The sequence below is a fragment of the Pteropus alecto genome, unplaced genomic scaffold (genome assembly GCF_000325575.1).
Source record: "Pteropus alecto unplaced genomic scaffold, ASM32557v1 scaffold239, whole genome shotgun sequence".
Taxonomy (NCBI): domain Eukaryota; kingdom Metazoa; phylum Chordata; class Mammalia; order Chiroptera; family Pteropodidae; genus Pteropus; species Pteropus alecto.
In genome coordinates this window covers 6,822,102-6,840,732 of record NW_006494613.1, presented here as the reverse complement: position 1 = coordinate 6,840,732, position 18,631 = coordinate 6,822,102, and the positions used below count along the sequence as shown (strand labels likewise).

The window sequence follows — 18,631 nt, the reverse complement described above, 5'->3', positions numbered from 1 at the left end:
AAATTTCTAATTTATATAAATCCTGCTTATTCTCTTATAGGAAAATTGCTCTTCTGGCTCACCTCATTTGATTATTGTATGCAGTAATAAAATTATAACTAATAATTTTAAAACTAGTTATTTATTTTTCAGTTTTTATAAAGAGAATTGTGTCTCTGACTTATTTCTGACACAGACAAATGTCTGGAATTCCATCTATGCTTTAATATACATCAACTCTTTTAGTCCTCAGAATGACTAATTACACAATGAAAATTAATCCCTGATTATTAAATACGATTATTTTTATAACTTCTAATAATGGTACTAGCAGTTAAGAGATTATTAAAAGTAGACATTAAAATGTTTGATGATTTTAGTGCACTATTCGCATTTCTTTTAAAATTCTTACTAATCTATAAGAAATATGTTTGATCACTAGTTCCTTAAATGTTCCTATGAAAAGCAGAGAAAAAAGAACAGACTTCATGGGGGAGTCTCTTTAATGTGCGTGACTATAAAACACGGTTAATTGTTGCCTAAGGAAAAACTCATTCTTAAATAAGTTTTGATATATATAAATATAAAAATAAAAGACCGCTTTTTTCCACTTAAAGACATATATTAATAAGGAGAAGGGAAAGCCTGATTCAGAGGAAATGAGGTTTGCACTTCTTGTTTTTCACTAGTACATGGTACTGTCACTGCATTTCCTGGTGACCTCCCTCTAGTGGAAACCCTGCATCCGGCATGTAAAGCCATGTGTATGTAATTATTTCTATGCGCAGCCTCAGAAGCTTATCTGTGGTGAAGCATTCTTATAGATAATATAATATTCCCTGTAGAAATTTGTCAAGCTTTTTATGGAAGATCAGCATAATCTACTTCTTGAACTATAGCAGAAATGTAATATATACATCCTAACAATAATCAGCTGCTGTTGATATAATTGCACATTGATGATGTAAATGTTTAATTTTTTTTAAGACATAAGGTTCTAAATATATAATTTTATATTCATTTATGTTTTTTTGATGTAAGTTATAAAAACACTATTAAAATGGTTAAAATTCTGAAAAGAGCTGTTATCGAACCCCTACTTGAAAGGTCTACTTTAACACATTTCAAGTTTATCCATTATGTTCATAGAGTAAACCATATTCACTGATTTGCTTTTTAATTTAGTGTGTGTTTTTTATCAATCTATTTGGGTTCTTTTCTTTTATTTAAAAATGGATTTAATAATATATTCCATATGTATATGGAATATATTTATTTCATATTTACATATATATAATTCTCAAAACATTATATATAAAAGAGTTCCTGTCAGATTGATAAGAAACAAGGAGAGCCCTATTTAGGAATCTCAACAGCCACATCACAGAGTATTTGAAAATTCAGGAAATAGTGCCATTAAATTTTACTACTAGGAACCAGAGAACAAATTAACTTTCTTTTAAGCAATATACTGCTCTCTGGGAGAGTTTTGTTTTTTTTAGTGGCAAGCACTGAAAGAAAATTCTGAGAAGACTTTTTGTTGAATAAAGATTTTATCCTACAGAACTGCCCTGTGGTCACCATCCAATCTGGTTGCATGCATTAGTATTACTACCTTTGATTCTTTGTTACTAGAAACCTTTGAAGAATTTCTTTGAGTGTAAAATCATTGTCCTTTGGACTTGGATAAAATTCTACATAATAACTTAGACAAGAGCAAATCTATTTGCTCATTACCTAATTGAGAGCTACTAAAGGGCTACAAAAGTATTTTATTGATATTTGTGCTGCCAATGTCTAGCACGTTAGCTGGCCGATAATATGCTTTTACCATTTGTTTTCAGAATGAGTATAGAAGTTCTAAAAAATTTTTTTCATCACCTTAATTAAAATATAGGCATGACCTTAGTTATAGAGGTGATGTTCTACATTCACCATTAGTTAATCAACTTACTGAAATTTTTACTAACAAAGTTATTCCTTGAGGCTAACCTACATAAGATATGAATTTTTATCTTTATGTATACTTTCTTAACATTTGGTTATTAAACTGTTTCTCTTTTCTTCCATATGATAAAAATATTATATTTTGCTACTTATTAGTCTCTAAAAACAGAATTTTCATCATCCTCCAAACCAAGAAAAAGCAGCTTTTCATTGCTTTAGTGCTATTTGTACAAAGTCTCTAGTCTCTCTCAGAACTCTCAAATTAATTATTCTCTTATGCATTGCAGCCACATATCAGAGAGAACTCTTCTCTGTCCTCTTACTTTTATTCTACTTGTGAAATCTTGCCTGAAAAAAGAATATTTGTTGTTTCCACACTGCCAAAACTTGCCCATCAGTCCTTTAAAATAAATCTGAGATCAGGTGTCTTTCATGAAGACACATGAGTCCAAAACTTTACTATGCCCAAACAACATAAATTAAATTAACATGACAAATCATGTTCCAATTATGTGTATTAGTATTTCTAAATTTCTGTGGATTAAGATACCTTGCAATGATTTATTAGGGTGAATATCTTAAATAGAAGTGTTCATCATCACCAAAAATTAGATAGTTTAATTCTAAGTGCTTAAATTATGTTATATCAATAATTTAAGCATTCACTTTGTTTAAATATATAACTAGTAGAATGTTGAATTTGAAATTTTTATTAAATTACTCATCTTTTTGCTTCCATTAATACTATACTATTAAAAAACTTTCAAAGGGTATATTTCTGAAACAGTGCCTCTTGAATCCATGCAAAAAAAGTATGGCTTCAAATAATATTTCTAAGTAGAGATTTAAATATTGACAGCTGATATTATTTGCTATAAATAAATTTGTAGTTGTTATGTTCAGGGTGTAATTTTAAATTTAAATAAATTTATAATTTTATAGTGTTCACTATTGACTATTTCTCTTATGAGAAAATAAACATGTCAATTTCCTATCATCTCAACAGCATTGCAGGTTTTTTCAAAATTTTATAATCCTAATGTCAATAATTGACTTTTATTGAGTTTTGTTGTGTACTAGACACTGTCCTGGGACCCGGAAGTGGGTTTTTGTATGCAGAATCTGATTTAGTGTTTAGGACAATAAATTCTGAAATCCAAAGTCCTGGGCTCAAAACTCAGCTTACAATTTAATATTTGTGTGACTTTGGGCATATTTTTGTAATATGACTAAACTATAATAGAACCTACTTCATAAATTTGTTTTAAAAATATGTAGAAACTGTGTAGGAAAATTCCTGGCACATAAAAGGCACTCACTAAATCTTAGCTAATGTAAACATTCATAATAACCTGATAAGTTTCATTTTTCTCATTTTACAGATGAGGAAATTGAAATTAAAAAAAAATTAAATGACTTGCCCATTGTCACACAACTAATATATGATAAAGTCAGAATTTAAATCCAGCAAATGTCATTGCTTTCAAATAATAAACTAGACCACTTCATAATAATCTAGAAATGTTAAAGTTATTAAGTTTTGCTTCTGGAGTCAGCTTATGCAATTAAATGAATAGTGTTTTAAAGCTCAGACTTACAAAGTGAAAAACACTGGAATTCCCTAGACTATTGTGAAGATCAGAATAAGATAAGAAACAATTATGGCAGCAAATTGCTATTCTATAAGACTAAAACAAATTCCCAAACTTCGGCTGAGAACCACAATGGAAATTTTCTTCATGAAAGTCTTCATTTGGTGGATTTTCTCCCAAGATACCTGTGGCTTCAGAGAAGAAGCCTAAGAGAACTTTCTTTCATCAAAGAATTAAGTAATATACATGAATTAAAGTGTGTTTCAGTTGCACAAATGAAGTCTCTCCGTTTTCCCCCACTGTAGTTTGCTTTACTACTGATTGACCCCTGTGGAATAAATTAGAACATTGAGGTTAAGCTGGATTGGGCTACAGTTCATACCATTTCCCAATGAGAAAATTTTCAGTTAAGAATGAAATTGGATATTTACCCCACAGGGAGATTCCATGATCACGAAGAATTAAATCAGCTGGTTTGAACATGGTGCTAAAAAATCTGTGTTTAAATGTTTATTTTTGTTTCACCTCAGATTGTTATCCTTTCAGACATAAACTTCTCTCTAGCTAATATTTTTGTGATTTTTAAGTAAAAAAAAGAGAGAGAGAGAGAGAGAGACAGGCTGTAGCTAGATAAATATAGAATCTATCGCTGATCAATTTATAGATAGATATATAGTAGAACAATAAATTACTTACAAACTCTTCACAAATCACCACAATTGAAAACATCAAAACATATTCAAGTTGTAACATTCCTGTTTTCTGTCTAAGCACCAATTACCTTAAATTCTTTTACTTTTTTCATGTTCATTTCCAATTTTTTTCAGTCACTATTCACAGATAAAACATTTTTTTTATAACCGAAGTAAACTAGAGACATTTTCCCAATTTGTATATAAAGCATTCTTGAAAGTCATAACAAATTTAAAAAATAAAAATAAAAAAGAAGTCAACATTACTAGAGTAGAATAACAATATACTACATGAGATAAAGGAGATGTCATTCCCAGAGAGCTTAAATAAGTTCAGCATGCCTCTCTCCAGTCCACACAAGTTAGAATGCAGTGGGCAAAGAGGGCTGGAGGCGAGAAGGTGGTCAGGAGGAATCTGAGGGTAGTGTTAGCTGCGCCAGAGAAGAAGACAACTAACAAGAATATCTCATCTGCAAGAGCTGAGATTTGGGATTTAGAATCACAATATGAGGCTCAGGACTCTTTTCTTTTATCCACCATGAACATTCATGTATGCAGTTTCATGTATCTCACTTTATTAATTCAAAACTCTCTTAGATATTTACTCTCTTCATTTTAAGAAAATTTATCTTCATCAATATGGTGATTATCATATAGTAAAGTTATAATGCCTCCAATATTACAAAATTCATTAGGTGTTATAGTTGTAAAAATGCAGCCTTATTTCTTCACTCTTAAAATTTCTACTTTGCACTCACTTGTACATATGATTTGCATAAACTTTAACTAGTATTATCAACATGTAAGTAGAAGAAGATCTCCTACAGACAATACATGACTTTTCTGGATAGTAAAATTCTACTATATTGATAGATTGGCTCATGTAACTTAAGTAAAGCTTCAAATAGGAATGTTCTTTGAATGGTCAAAACAATTAGCTATCCTAGCTGTGGAATTTCTTTTTAACATCTTAGGTATATTCTTGAATAACATAAATCATTTTCCAAAATGTGAAGTAGTATTTTAAATACAATTACTTAAAAACCTTTGCATTTATTTCCAGCTTTGAGATGTAATTGGAACAAAACATTATAAAGTTTGTGTATAACTGTTGATTTGATACATTTATATATTGCAAGATGTATTTTAAAAGGTCACATTAAAGTTAGCTTTCTATCGAATATTTCCTGGTATACATATAATATTTTATAATAATAGGAAAATAAAATTGTCATTTCACCAACACTTCCTGTTTAAGAAAGTGATATACCTTAAAAATGGCCTTAACTTGAATAAATGATCAGTCTAGATAATTGTTAATATAGTATTAAATGTCATTGTCATTAATAGTCTTACATAATTTTATCCTTTACCTTAAGTATCACAGATGTTCTTGATGCCACTTCAAAATTTCCCATTCTTTCCTAACTCCGTGAAGAAACTATCCCTTCCACTGTTACAAAAGCTAGATTCCTATGAAATGAGCCAAAGGATCAGATCCTTCTTCAAGGCATGACATGAAACTTTAGCCAGGCAGTTTGCACAAATAGCTAAATGTCCCCTTTGTGTTTGTTAGCACCACTGTGTCAGCTTTCTTGTGCTGGCAGCTTTGGGCTTTTCCAAGGAAAGCCCCAAAGAAAGTTGTTACCAGCATATATTCCACAGTTCACAGACTTTCAAAAAGGACACATTAAAACAGTTAGAATCCCCAGGGCAAATGGGGAGATTAAGTAGCCTTCTCCTTAACAGAAGCCCCAATCAGACAAAGCTCAGTATTGTGTATTCAGTACACTATCTCTTTCCAGCACCGAACTTTACTATTGTGCTCAAAGATTCCAGTTTACAAAGTGTTTGGGGGCCTTTGCATAACGGTTCACTGGCACCACCATTGACAGCCATCTGAGTGTGAGAATTTTTTTAAAAGACATGATGCCCACCAAATGATTGACCTATTGTATTAATGCAATGGCAGCATCTTAGCATGGGGCAGGGGGACAGGAGAAGTCTACAGCAATATCTGTGGCAGCCTCATTTGTCACAAGAATACAAATTAAGGGAAGTGAAAAAAACATTTTTTTCATATCAGAAAAAATATGTGCTTTAACAACCATATTATAAAGCAATGTGTGTCTAATTATAAAAGATGTGTGAGTTTTTGGTAACATTTCTGGGACTCTAAGTTAATTTTCTACTACTGAAATCTTCAATTATTCTGTTTTTTAAATGTGTTTATGTAAGATGAAGTATTTTTCTTCAAGTCTGAGATTTAGATGCATGCACTAAACTGTGGCCCTTGATTTTATTTGCCGTATCAGAAAGCCTTGTTCTTTGGAGGTAGTACACTAAAACACATCCCAAGGTAAACTGCCCGTTCATGGTCAATATTCTGGAAAAGGTTAAGAAAAAGTGCAATATTTAAATAAACATACATTCTTAATTGCTCTAGCCAACTGGGATGAAATTGTACTTATTTGGGTCCAAGAATATTTCATCTAAAGCAATACACCACCCTGAAAACATGAAGGCTGTATGAATTAGCATAGCCATGACCTTTTCTAACGTTTGCATAGTACTTACTCATTTCATTGAAGGATCAACCATGTTTTAATAGACATTAACAGCAAGAATAACTTCTGCAAATATTGTTTTTCATACCTGTTGTCCATTTTTATGTATTTTTATGCTTAGTCTCTAAACTTCAGTTTAAACACATGTAATTTAAGGCAAGATTTTAAATTTTGAGAAGCCGTACTACGAACTAAGAAATATTCTAATTTTTAACTGAAAGAATATAATGAAATTCTTTGGATTTTGAAGCATATATGTTAGAATACTTAAACTTCAGGTACTTAATTATGCAAATTATGAACATGCAACAAAACACTTTCTCATCTGAATAACTAGAAACACATATTTTCTTGGAAAACTTGAAGAGATAACTTTCAATTTCTCACTGCAGTATGATAACATAGGTAAAATAATCTAACTAAAAATTAATATTAAGAAAAGAAATTCTTCTTGAAAATAAAGTTTCTATAAAGAATGGTTATTTACATGATAGTTTAGTAATATGTATAAAATATATCTGTAATTATGAATTTTTCGTGTTAAGTATGCACTTAATGTCAAACTCTATAATACTTTTATGAGCTTACCACTCATATTATTATCTTGCTATATTCATGTTCCAAACTCTATAATACTTTTATGAGCTTACCACTCATTATTATCTTGCTATATTCATGTTTCAATACACACACACACACACACATACACACACATACACACACACACACACACTCTTTTGACACAGGGAATGGATCATTAAAAATCATTATAATAAGGCCTTGCTCCTGAGTAGTTTTTTTCATAATGTATTTATCTTAGTATTATAAAACTTTATGTGATCTTTAAATTCAAAACATAAACTCTAATTTATGGTTATCTTTTAAACAGGATAAGCACTCTGATGACTTTTAAAATAGACTATAAACATTTATTAATATGAACGTCTTTGCAAAATTACACTGAGATTAATTTAGTGTTTTATTTTTTCTGCCATTAGTCAAGTCACGTCACCTAACTTGAGGTTAAATTTTCTTGTCATGTTTATTCTTATACCAAATCACAAAACAATTAAGTGGATATTGAACACATTTTATTAAAAATACGCAGCTCCAATAGGGTATTATTGATGAGCATTGTTTTCCATTTGCCCTATTGTATACACAGCAAAAACAATGCTTATTTAATCATTTTCTAAATTGATAATGGAGTGGTCTCTCAGCCCACGTCTTTTGACTTGTAACTATTTTAAATTTGTTCATTAAAAGTTTTGGAACAGATTTACAGAATATATTAGAGTTTGCAAGCATCATTTTTTTAGAAAATATTCTTGCTGAAATAAGTGGTTCCTATATAAAATTCAATAATTTTTGTGTCTAGGTAGTCTATTCAGATAATTATTTTTATTTTTCATAAATTCTAGGATTTAGATTAGGAATTATCATGAGTAATCTGTATATGATACACATTCTTTAAAATCATATTTTAAAGAAAATGTGATTTTTTTTTAAGTATGGATAAGATCTACGTATTTGTAATAAACTTTTATTATATGCTTCAGTATTGTGATATTTGACAAAATTGGTCATTATCAGTTATCTCCAGGTCAAATGTAATTTTCTAATTTTCTCTACTAAATATTAATTAATTATACACAACCTCAGTTTATAAAACGATGTATGTTCACAGTTTTACTTAGGGTATATATGTATGTTTATACCCATGATTTCTATAATTATTTCTAACTCAAAGAATCTGCAGCTTGATGAATGTGTACACTCAGTATAATAAAGTTGTGTAAGGAGAAAGACAATATGACAAAGAAAAGAAAAAAAATGTGAACTAGGGACCCAAACACCTGCATTTTACATCTATTTATGTTGTGTATTAAGCAGTTGATCTTGAATCTAACTTCACTGATTCTTCATTTCCCTTCTGTAAAATAATGATTCTCCTCTGTCTACCATGCCATGGGTTCTCTTAGGATTAATTGTGATGGTGTATGTGAAATGCTCTATAAACTAATACTAGTTTTACAAGGGTGCACTATTATTTATTTGAGGTGACATTTTACCTCAAATACCATGGTGTTTTCACTCCTACTTCTGAGGTGACATTTTACCTTAATATCATGGTGTTTTCACTCCTACTTTTGAGTGTTTTAATATTTCTTAAGGTATCATTTATTATTAACTGTAGGTTAAGTTGTATAAAATTTATATAGAGTTTTGTTCTTAAAATTAAATAAGAAGGTTTTGAAATTCAAGATCTTTTGTTCTTAATCATCTCGAGTTTTGTTCTTAATCATCTAAAATAAGAAGGTTTTGAAATTCAAGAGCTGAATTCCTTAGATTGTACAGAATTGACACACAAAAACTGACTTTTATATTTTAACTCTATTTAAAAGACAGTGCATATTATAGCCACATGGAGTACCATATACATATATTGAACAGTGCTACTTATATCCAAGAATAGTTCTTTACAGTTCAGTAGCTTCTCCACGCTTTAACCCCATTCACGTTCAATTAACATTTTAAATTAAGAAATTAACATGCTAACTAGATATATGCATTTAGAGTTGATATGTTTATATCAAATATATTTGTGTATCACAAATATATAATATAAGCTAATTATGTCAGAAAGTCAGAAAACTCAACTTTCTTTCATTTTAGTCCCTTTCTTGTTATTATCTTAACTAAATGCATTATTTGATAACCCTCACTATTTTTATTTTATTTTGATAATTCTTTCTCTATCTTCATACAGTTCTTAGAACCCTAGGTTAGGAAGAACATTAAAAATCATTTATCCTAGCATTCGATGTAAAACTTGAATTCCCCTCTACAATATTATCTAATAAAAGTCCTTTAACCTCTACTTGACTATCTCCTAGAACAAAAGAGTCCCTATCTCTTAATTGAAGCCTGTCTTAGTTTGGATATCCCTAATTGTTTGCTTGTTCTTTCATATATTTAACAAATTCATCCTTCCTAGGAATGAGAGCCATTTTTGCTTTCATTTTTCCATCTACTACAAAATATAGTATTGACATGTTATTTCACTAAATGTTATGTATAGAATTCTACTTCCACTGTTTTAATAAATCCCTTAACTCAATTTATGAAAGGATGTGGAATTAAGTATCACACTGTATTCCAGGTGTTCCATGAATGCAATTACTCTTTTATATGGGAAATATACCAATTTATACTATTTTCACTACAAATTTGACTTTTCCTATTCTGATTTAATTAGTGAAAGCAACTGGTACACTACTGAGTTTTACTTTCATATGGAAAAATTTAGTTTCTTATTATTTTAAAGTCTCTTTTTTCCTGCCTTGAGAAAAATAGTTTACATTTAATAATAGCTTGTTAAATTATATATAAAATACTAGGAATAAATCAGATAAAAATAATAAAATAATTGTACATATTTGCATATAAATTATATATGTATATATATGACTCTACATTTATTTATTTAATTTTCTTATACTCTTATACAGTCCATGCATATTCTAAGCACTTTATATGTATAAAATCAGTAACTCCTTTTACAACTCTATCAGGTAAGTGTTACTATTATCCAATATTTACACATAGGAAATTAAGGCACAAAAAGGTTATGTTACTTACTCATATCCACATAGCTAGTAAGTGGTACTTTTGGTCACTGACCATGTTCCAAAGTCCCAGGTCTTAACCTTTAGTATTCTGCTTTTCATTAGGTATAAATCCCATGATAAACATTTCTAATAATATCAGTTGTCCACATCTCTGTTTCCATTTCTATTATTATTAATCTGTGTCATTATGCTGCAGGATAGTCAGTGAAACATAACAGTTTTGGCCTTGTTCCAAATAATGTAGTGCGTGATGAAACACAATGGAGTTAAAGATACTAATTCCTGTCATATACTTCTAGATAACTTTAGAAATCTTTCAGAGCTCTTTTTGCACTCTAAAATTATCTTTCAGGTTTATCTAAAATGTCCTGTAGATCTGGAGTATGTATTTTCTAGTACATCCCCTCTACTCCTACATGATGCACCACTCATTACTGTTCCTTAGTGCTGCTACAAAAGTCATGTTAGCTATAACAAGACCCATAATTATCAACCTACTCTAAACATCATTATTTGCTATGACACCAGAAAACTGCCTTGGCCATTCCTCTTTGAGTAATTTCATAAACCTTAACATAAGTTTAAAAAACATATATTTTATTACTGCTTTACATGTAAACATTTTTTCCTAACCTCTCCCTTTAATATGGTAAAATTGATTTAAAAAAATGATGACTGATCCATAATTATAGAATTAAGAGTGTTTATTTTCCTTCAAATTCATATTTATACATGGAGCAATATGCTGATGTTAATACTCTGAAAGTTAGCATACAATTGTGAATCCTTGATACATTTTCAGTTTACCTCTTCATCATGATTAAATTTTTGCTGTATAAATATTTGACAGGGCATGATGTTGACTTTGAGTATGGAGATACTACCAAATGTAAAGTCATCAGGGCACCTTATTAGAAGCTAAAAAAAAATATTAATTATTATGATGAGGAATCATGTCAATCTAGAGTAACTTCTTCCTTGGTTGCCAGTGAACTTTTGAAATGTTATGAAAATTTCTGTGAATAATTCTTCTATGTTAACATCATCTACCTTATGTTGGAAGAAGAAAATTTACAAATAAATTTGTTCTTATCATATGCATTTTTACTTTTAACATAATATAGTAAATAAAATAGAAAATGAAATATTTTACTATAGATTTCTTTATATTTTACATTAGAAAGCAATTTTATTTTTATTTGGACTAGTAGACTTTTGCAATATTTAGTAATAAACATCAGAAGTATACTTATCAGCTTAAAATAAAACATACATTTTGAACTTGATAAACTAAGCTTAACTTGCTAAACTTTCTTCATGTAAAAAAGTATATACGTACATAGAACCACTTTCTCTAATCACATATAATTTTTATTTATCAATGTTAATGCTGAGAACCAGGATACTTTGAAATAGAATAAAGATGATAGCCATATGAAGCAACAGAGAGCTCCTTTCACTCCAAAGTGCTTCATTTAGAAGTTTGTTCAATGTTTGAGAAAAAGTAAAAGTATAGGACTTTTTATTTACAGACCTTGTAAGGATCTCAAGAAACATAGTTCTGTGTGTGGATTTCATTTCCTGTTCTAAAATATTTAAATGGACACAATAAGTTGAAGAGCAATGAGACTGTATTTGAAGAATAATTGGTAAATAAGGTTACCTATGGATTACTATGTGGAAGCATTTTCACACAACTCTTTTGCACCTATTTTAAAGAAGAGAAATATTTGCATTATTCTTATGTTTATTCCTTCCCTATATCTAAGAAATATCCTTCTTTAGAAAAGAAAGAGCTAGATAGCAAAATGGCACTTGTAGCAGACCCTTGTTGAGCATAATCATGATCTAACCAGGGAGCAAACATATTGTCGGTCATATTCACTGTCTTTCTGTCCTTTTTGGATGATCCTCTTTTGTAAAGCATTAAAAGCACAAGTGTGCTTAGATCTGGTTAGACTACATAAAGCGAACTATGTTTTTGAATACTAAGGACTGTATTCTTTGTTCTCCCTTTTATAGAGCTCTCCAGGGAGTAGTAGCATGAACTGAGATCATATTTTTTTTCAATCTATGTTCTGCCTGAATATTGATTATGTTCCTTCAGTAGTGTTTATAATCTCATCCGGTATTAAAGTTTGCATGGCAGATGAAGGGCTCCCTATGTTGTGTCCTAAGGAAGCCATCTCCAGATAATTGGGAAATGCAACTGTAGAGGTTCTGAGACTGGGGTTTTAAGTTTTCAGTTGTTATTATTCCTGATAGCGCACATATCCATTTAGAGCTCTCCCACAGTTCTGAGTCTCAGCAACACTTTTATGATCCAGCTTCTATAAACACTATAGCTCCGTCCAACTAAGAAATTTAACACTTACTAAGAAAAATGTTATTTATTATTTTATAATATTATAATATCTTATACATTAATTTATTAACTGTTTTTAATCAAAAGGTAGATACTATGAATGTAAACATTAATAAGTTTAAATTTACCTTAAAACTAATTGTACTCTTTTTCCTTAAAACAAACAAAACTAGTAATCAGACTACTTGTTTAGAACCTAAATGTTATGTTGCTGCCCAGTTGCCCCAACGCCATTATTTAGATGACTACAGTAGCAAGTAGCAATATTTCAAGTTCATTATTTTGCCAGGTTTTAATAGCCTATGCAATAATCTAATTAGTTGATCATCATTCAGTTGTCACGGTCTCATCTCTATGAATTCACCAAATTTGGATGTAGTACATAGATATTTACTGAGTTAACAAATTAATCTAGTAATTCCCAGGACATAATGAGGCAAATCTTTCATTATAGTTAACTTGAATGTACAGGTAAAGCCATGTGTTTCTATAATAATAACTGAATGTTTCCATAAGGAAAAAACAGAAACAAGTAAAGATTAGAAGTATAATTCAGTTAAAATATAAATGATTATGTTTATAACTTAATGTTTATTCATTCTTTTACTTCCAATGAACTGATTTTAAATGGATGGTAGTACATAGAAATTTCATCCTGTGGCTCAAGCCAATAATAATTTGCAACACTGAGCTATGATGAATGTTTCACATTCATTTCATATCACAAAACTTTAAATATTTACAGGATGCAGGCAAAAATAAAATTGAGTGAAACTGACAAAGTTTAAAAACTGTGGCAAACTTGATAGACCATAAACCATCGAAACAGTGCAGCTGCAATTCAGTTTTAACCAACAGTCAAAGGGAAGAAATTAGGGACAATTACTGCTATATTGTCTAATTTTTTTCCCACACATACATACCCCAAATAATATATATTATTATTTCCAATGTGTTTATTTTTAAGTGTTGACAACAAATTACTGTTATTTTAAAATTATGAGTGCCAAATGAACATATATATTGGCTTAGCTCTTCCCTTAGTCAACAAGTTGAACCTCCGCATGAGAGTTTCAATGACATATCTATGACAAGCATGTCATAGTGTCAGAGTAAGAGCCTTTTGACTATATCTCAAAAGTTATAAAATGAAGAGAGCAGAGAATAATTAAAACCTAAGTATCTTAGTCCATGCAGAATGCTATAACATAATACAACATATAGGGTTGTTTATAAACAATGAATTTATTTTTTACAGTTAAGGCAATAAAGAAAATGTGTAGATTATTCTTACTGGAAGTTTAAAAGTGAATTAGAGACCTGTAAGATAAATAAAATGTTATGGAAATGACAAATCAAGAGGAGAGAGCAAATGGAGAATGTGAAATAAAAGTTAATTTGTGAGGCATATTCATGGAGGAAGAAATAGATTTAAGGCCACTCATAAATTTAAACTATGCAAGAAATAGACTTTCTTGGGAACTTTGTAAAGAGAGAATATGAAGTTTTAGTAAAATAATAGCTACATTAGAGAGAAATTGAAAGTTCATTGTATAATCACATCTCACAAATTTAAGGTAAAACTACTGAAAAAGAAAAAAATACTTTTAAAAATAAAGTTTTTCTATGTCAATGACTAGGAACAAAGATAAAAATCTTATATTTTAGCAATGTTCTTAACAACACCTATATCATTCACTGTGAGAAGTTTGTCTAATAGGGAAGAAGGAGGGTTGGAAGAGAGGAATCTGGCCTTTATATATCTAGTGTAGGCACTTTGGTACCAGCCTCTAAGGTTACCTCTAGTGATCAACGAATTGATCACCCTACTACATTGTATCACCAAGGGTCCATGTGGCCATAGCATATTATAGAAGTGGTGATATGTCACTTTATATATTAGCTTATGAAAGACTGTGTTTTCAATCTTGGGTACTTTCTCTCACATACACACATACTCTCTCTCTCTCTCTCTTTTTCTCTATCTCTCTATCTCTCTTTCTGTCTCTGTCTCTGTCTCTGTCTCTCTCTGTCTCTCTCTCTGCCTCTCTGTCTCTGTCTCTGTCTCTCTGTCTCTGTCTCTGTCTCTCTCTCTCTCTCTGTCTCTGTCTGTCTGTCTGTCTGTTTCTGCCTGTCTGTCTCTCTTTCTCTCTTAGCCAGGACTTGGAGTTTCTCTCTCTCTCTCTCTCTCTGTGTGTGTGTGTGTGTGTGTATGTGTGTCTTGGATCATTCACTATGGAAAAGTTGTCTCTCATGTTGTGAGCAGCTACACAGAAAAGGCCTGTGAGGAGAGGTGCCATAGCCTTTGGTCAACAACTAGTGAGGAATTGAAGGCTGCTGACAATCATGCCTACAACCATGTAAGTGAATTTAGAAGGAGTCATTTAGCACCAGCCAAGCATTTCAATGACTGCAGTCCCAGCCAACAACTTGCTCACAACCTCTTGAAAGACCCTACAGAACCAATCAACTAAAGCACTTCTGGATTGCTGACCCTGAGAAATTTCATAAAATAATAATTTTTTTAATTTAGTTTTTAAGTTTTAGGGTAATATGTTACACAGCAATAGATAATTAATACAGGCATTATAACTCTTTGTTATTTAGTCTTTACAGAATTTATTTCACCCCCAAAACAAATTGAAAATAAATCAGCATTGATTAACTTGAGAATACCGATGCTGGAAAAGAGCTAAGGGTGTACAGTTCAATGCTTTAATTTTGTAGAAAGTGCTTTGAGATTCAGACAAGTTGAATCAGTTGCCCCAAGTCACATAATTTATAATTGGCAGAATTTTACCCCTGGTCTTCTGTCTTCCAATTTAGTATAGATTCACCACCCCACGTAATAATTATGAAACACATTTCATAAAGAATATCTCTTTAAAAGCATCATTAAGTTATAGATTTAAAATTTCCCTGTGGGAAATTTACTAAATAGAAAAGTAATCTTATGTTACTTCAGTGACTGAGTTTTATTTGTCTTAGTACAGTTAACATAGATTTTATTTCACTAAGAGAACTATTTGCAATAGAATAATCAACATTTTCTTATACAAGTATTAAATGTTTTGCTGACTCCTCAAAATGACGAGACATATTTTTGTAACTGGAAAAACAGCATAGTGTCATAGAGCATTTGAAATTAAAATAATTCTATTTTTCTGCCTTGTGTGTCTTCTCCCCAAAAAATTCCACACATAAAAGACTTACAATTCACAGTAAGAAAGACACAATTATTTTTTAATAGTCTCTAGTCAGCTCTGGAAACCTTTTATGTCCTTCCTGGCAATATTAAAGAAATCATAAAGGCTTTATAGTTGTTACTGCCCATCTACTGCTTATTATTCTTTATCTTGCTTCAATCCTACCTTCACTTATTTAACTTTGAAGCGAACCTTTACCTTTAAACATATTCCAACCTAATAATCAGTTATCTGCTAAGAATGATTACAGCTTTTCTAGGCATGCTTGGGCTTCCTCTAAAATATTGTCTCTGCCTTAAATCTTCTTGAATGATATTTCTTCAAATGTGATCTGTGTGTTTCAAGTGTCTTCCATGAGCTCATTATTATGGTAAAATGAACAGAGAAAAAGAATGTTAAATGGGAACCTCCTGCTTGCCTTTTTCCACTGACAAAATTAGGCTTGGTATTACAGTTTACTCTGAGAAACATTTTTTTTTTTTTTATGTTGTAAAGAAATATTTTGGCAATTGTGTTTATAGTCACATTTGTGTTTTTAATATAGCAAAGAGAGTTCTCATTACAAAGTGATTCTCTACTGGTTTTTAGGTAATTTGATTGAAACTACCAAAATAGCATTTTAACCTGTTGTTATTGTTGTTGTTGTTGTTTGGTAAAATAAAACACTGATACAGAAAACCAAAGCAAACAAATGCATAGCTTAGTGAATACTTACAGAACATTCACGTAACCTATGTCAAAAATAGCACATTGCCAGCCACCTTAGAAGACTCTCCAAATATGCCCTGTCCAACATACAAATCCCTTATTCCAGCCAAAAACAAAAACAAAAACAAAAACAACAACAAAAAAAACCAAACAAAAAAACATTATTTTGGTTTTGTTTAGATAAATTGCATTATTTAATTTATTTTTAAAATGGATCACTCTGGCTGTTTGTGTGGAGAATAAATTCGAGCAGGATGAAGGAAAATAACAAAATTAGAAAGACCTCCTTGATGCAATTGTAAACCATGGAGATCTACAATAATTAGCAATCAGAAATATGAGCAGAAAAGGGTACAAGAGACTCAGAGGAAACACTCAGAGTAGTACAAGAAAAGTTTGAGTATACTTGGAAAGTCAGTATACATAGGTATATAAGGAAAGTTTCGATGATATATTGGCAAAATGTGTTTGTTTGTTTGTTTAAGACGATTTTTTTTAACATTTGCCAATTTCCAGTTAGTAAAAATTCTAATTATGCCTGACTTCAGGGTACAAATTGTTTAATAACTGGCTCAAAATTTTCCTGACTATTTAATAATCAGATTTCTGGAGCTTCTGTAAGCTTCTGTAAGCTGGACCTAGAACACCATTGGGTGCTCTGGAAACTGAAATGAAAATAGTGTTTCAAGGAAGAGAAAGTAATCAACTATGTCAAAGACCAAGTAAAATGAGGACTAAAATTTACTATTGGATTTAGTAATGTGAAGGTCATTGGTAAACTTAAGAACAATTTGGTGGGACAGTAGAATCTAAAGCTTATCGGAGAACAAATGAAAAGGAAGTTTATAATATAGGGAAAATAGAAATGATCAAATCATTTGAGATGTAGCAATAATAGAGCACTATTATTTTAAGATGGAGGAATAATAGTATATTTGTGATCTGGTAAGAATAATTCCATTTCTTTTAAAAAATGAAGAAGAGAAACAAGGGAAGGATGGAGGGAGAAAGAAAAAGAGAGAGGAAGACAGATGGAGAGAAGAAGGAAGGTAGGGAAGAAAGTGGAGGACAGAGAGAGAGAGAATAGCTGGAGCTATGTTTTTGACCAGACAAGAGAATAATGGGATTAAGGGTCAGATTAAGGGTCTACAGGGCTAAACAAATTACAGCTCATAGGCCAAATCTAGTTTACCATTTGCTTTTGTAAATCAAGTTTTATTGGAACACAGCTACACCCATCTGTTTATGTATTTCTTCTATCTATTTTCATGGTTCGATGACAGAGTTGAGTAGTTGCAACAGAATCCACGTGGCCCACAATGTCTAAAATATTTTCTATCTGGCTCTTCACAGAAAAAAAAGTTTCCTGACCACTTGTATAGAGGATAAATGGATTTCTTTTTTTTTTTTTTTTTAACATCTATAGCACCTAGTCTTTCTAGCTAGTCTCCTTTTGGGTGAATTAAATATCCATCCTCCACCACGACTTGTAAATCCAAAAAGGAGCAAACACATCTGTACCTTTATTTATTATTATTTATGCCTACAGCACCTGGTCTTCCTAGGTGGTTTCCCATCCAAGTACTAACCAAGCCCAACCCTGCTTAGCTTCCAAGATCAGACAGGATCGGGGTTGTTCAGGGTTGGCTGTAGACAGGACAAATGGACTTCTTATCTTGGGCTAGGACCATGGAGAATTCATCCACGGTCAGAATGGAAAACAGAGCATATGACACAGATGAAATAACTTTATATGTGTGTTGGTAGATTTTGGTGAAAGCTTTCTTTCATTTGTGCCTGTTATCTTAATGAAGTAAAAATGAAGACATCTTCATAGTGAGAATGAAGGGAAGGGATTGTGGAGGTATAATGAGAGAGGAATGTACAGTTCGGTCATATGGAAGAGTGAACAAGCCACTTAAAGTTAGTGGTCATGAGTTTAA

General features: G+C 31.1%; 1 pseudogene; it reads right to left on the bottom strand.

Annotated features, from left to right (window-relative positions):
* Positions 1–18,228: 18,228 nt before the first annotated feature.
* On the bottom strand, positions 18,229–18,343 carry LOC112474481 (annotated as a pseudogene).
* Positions 18,344–18,631: the final 288 nt, after the last annotated feature.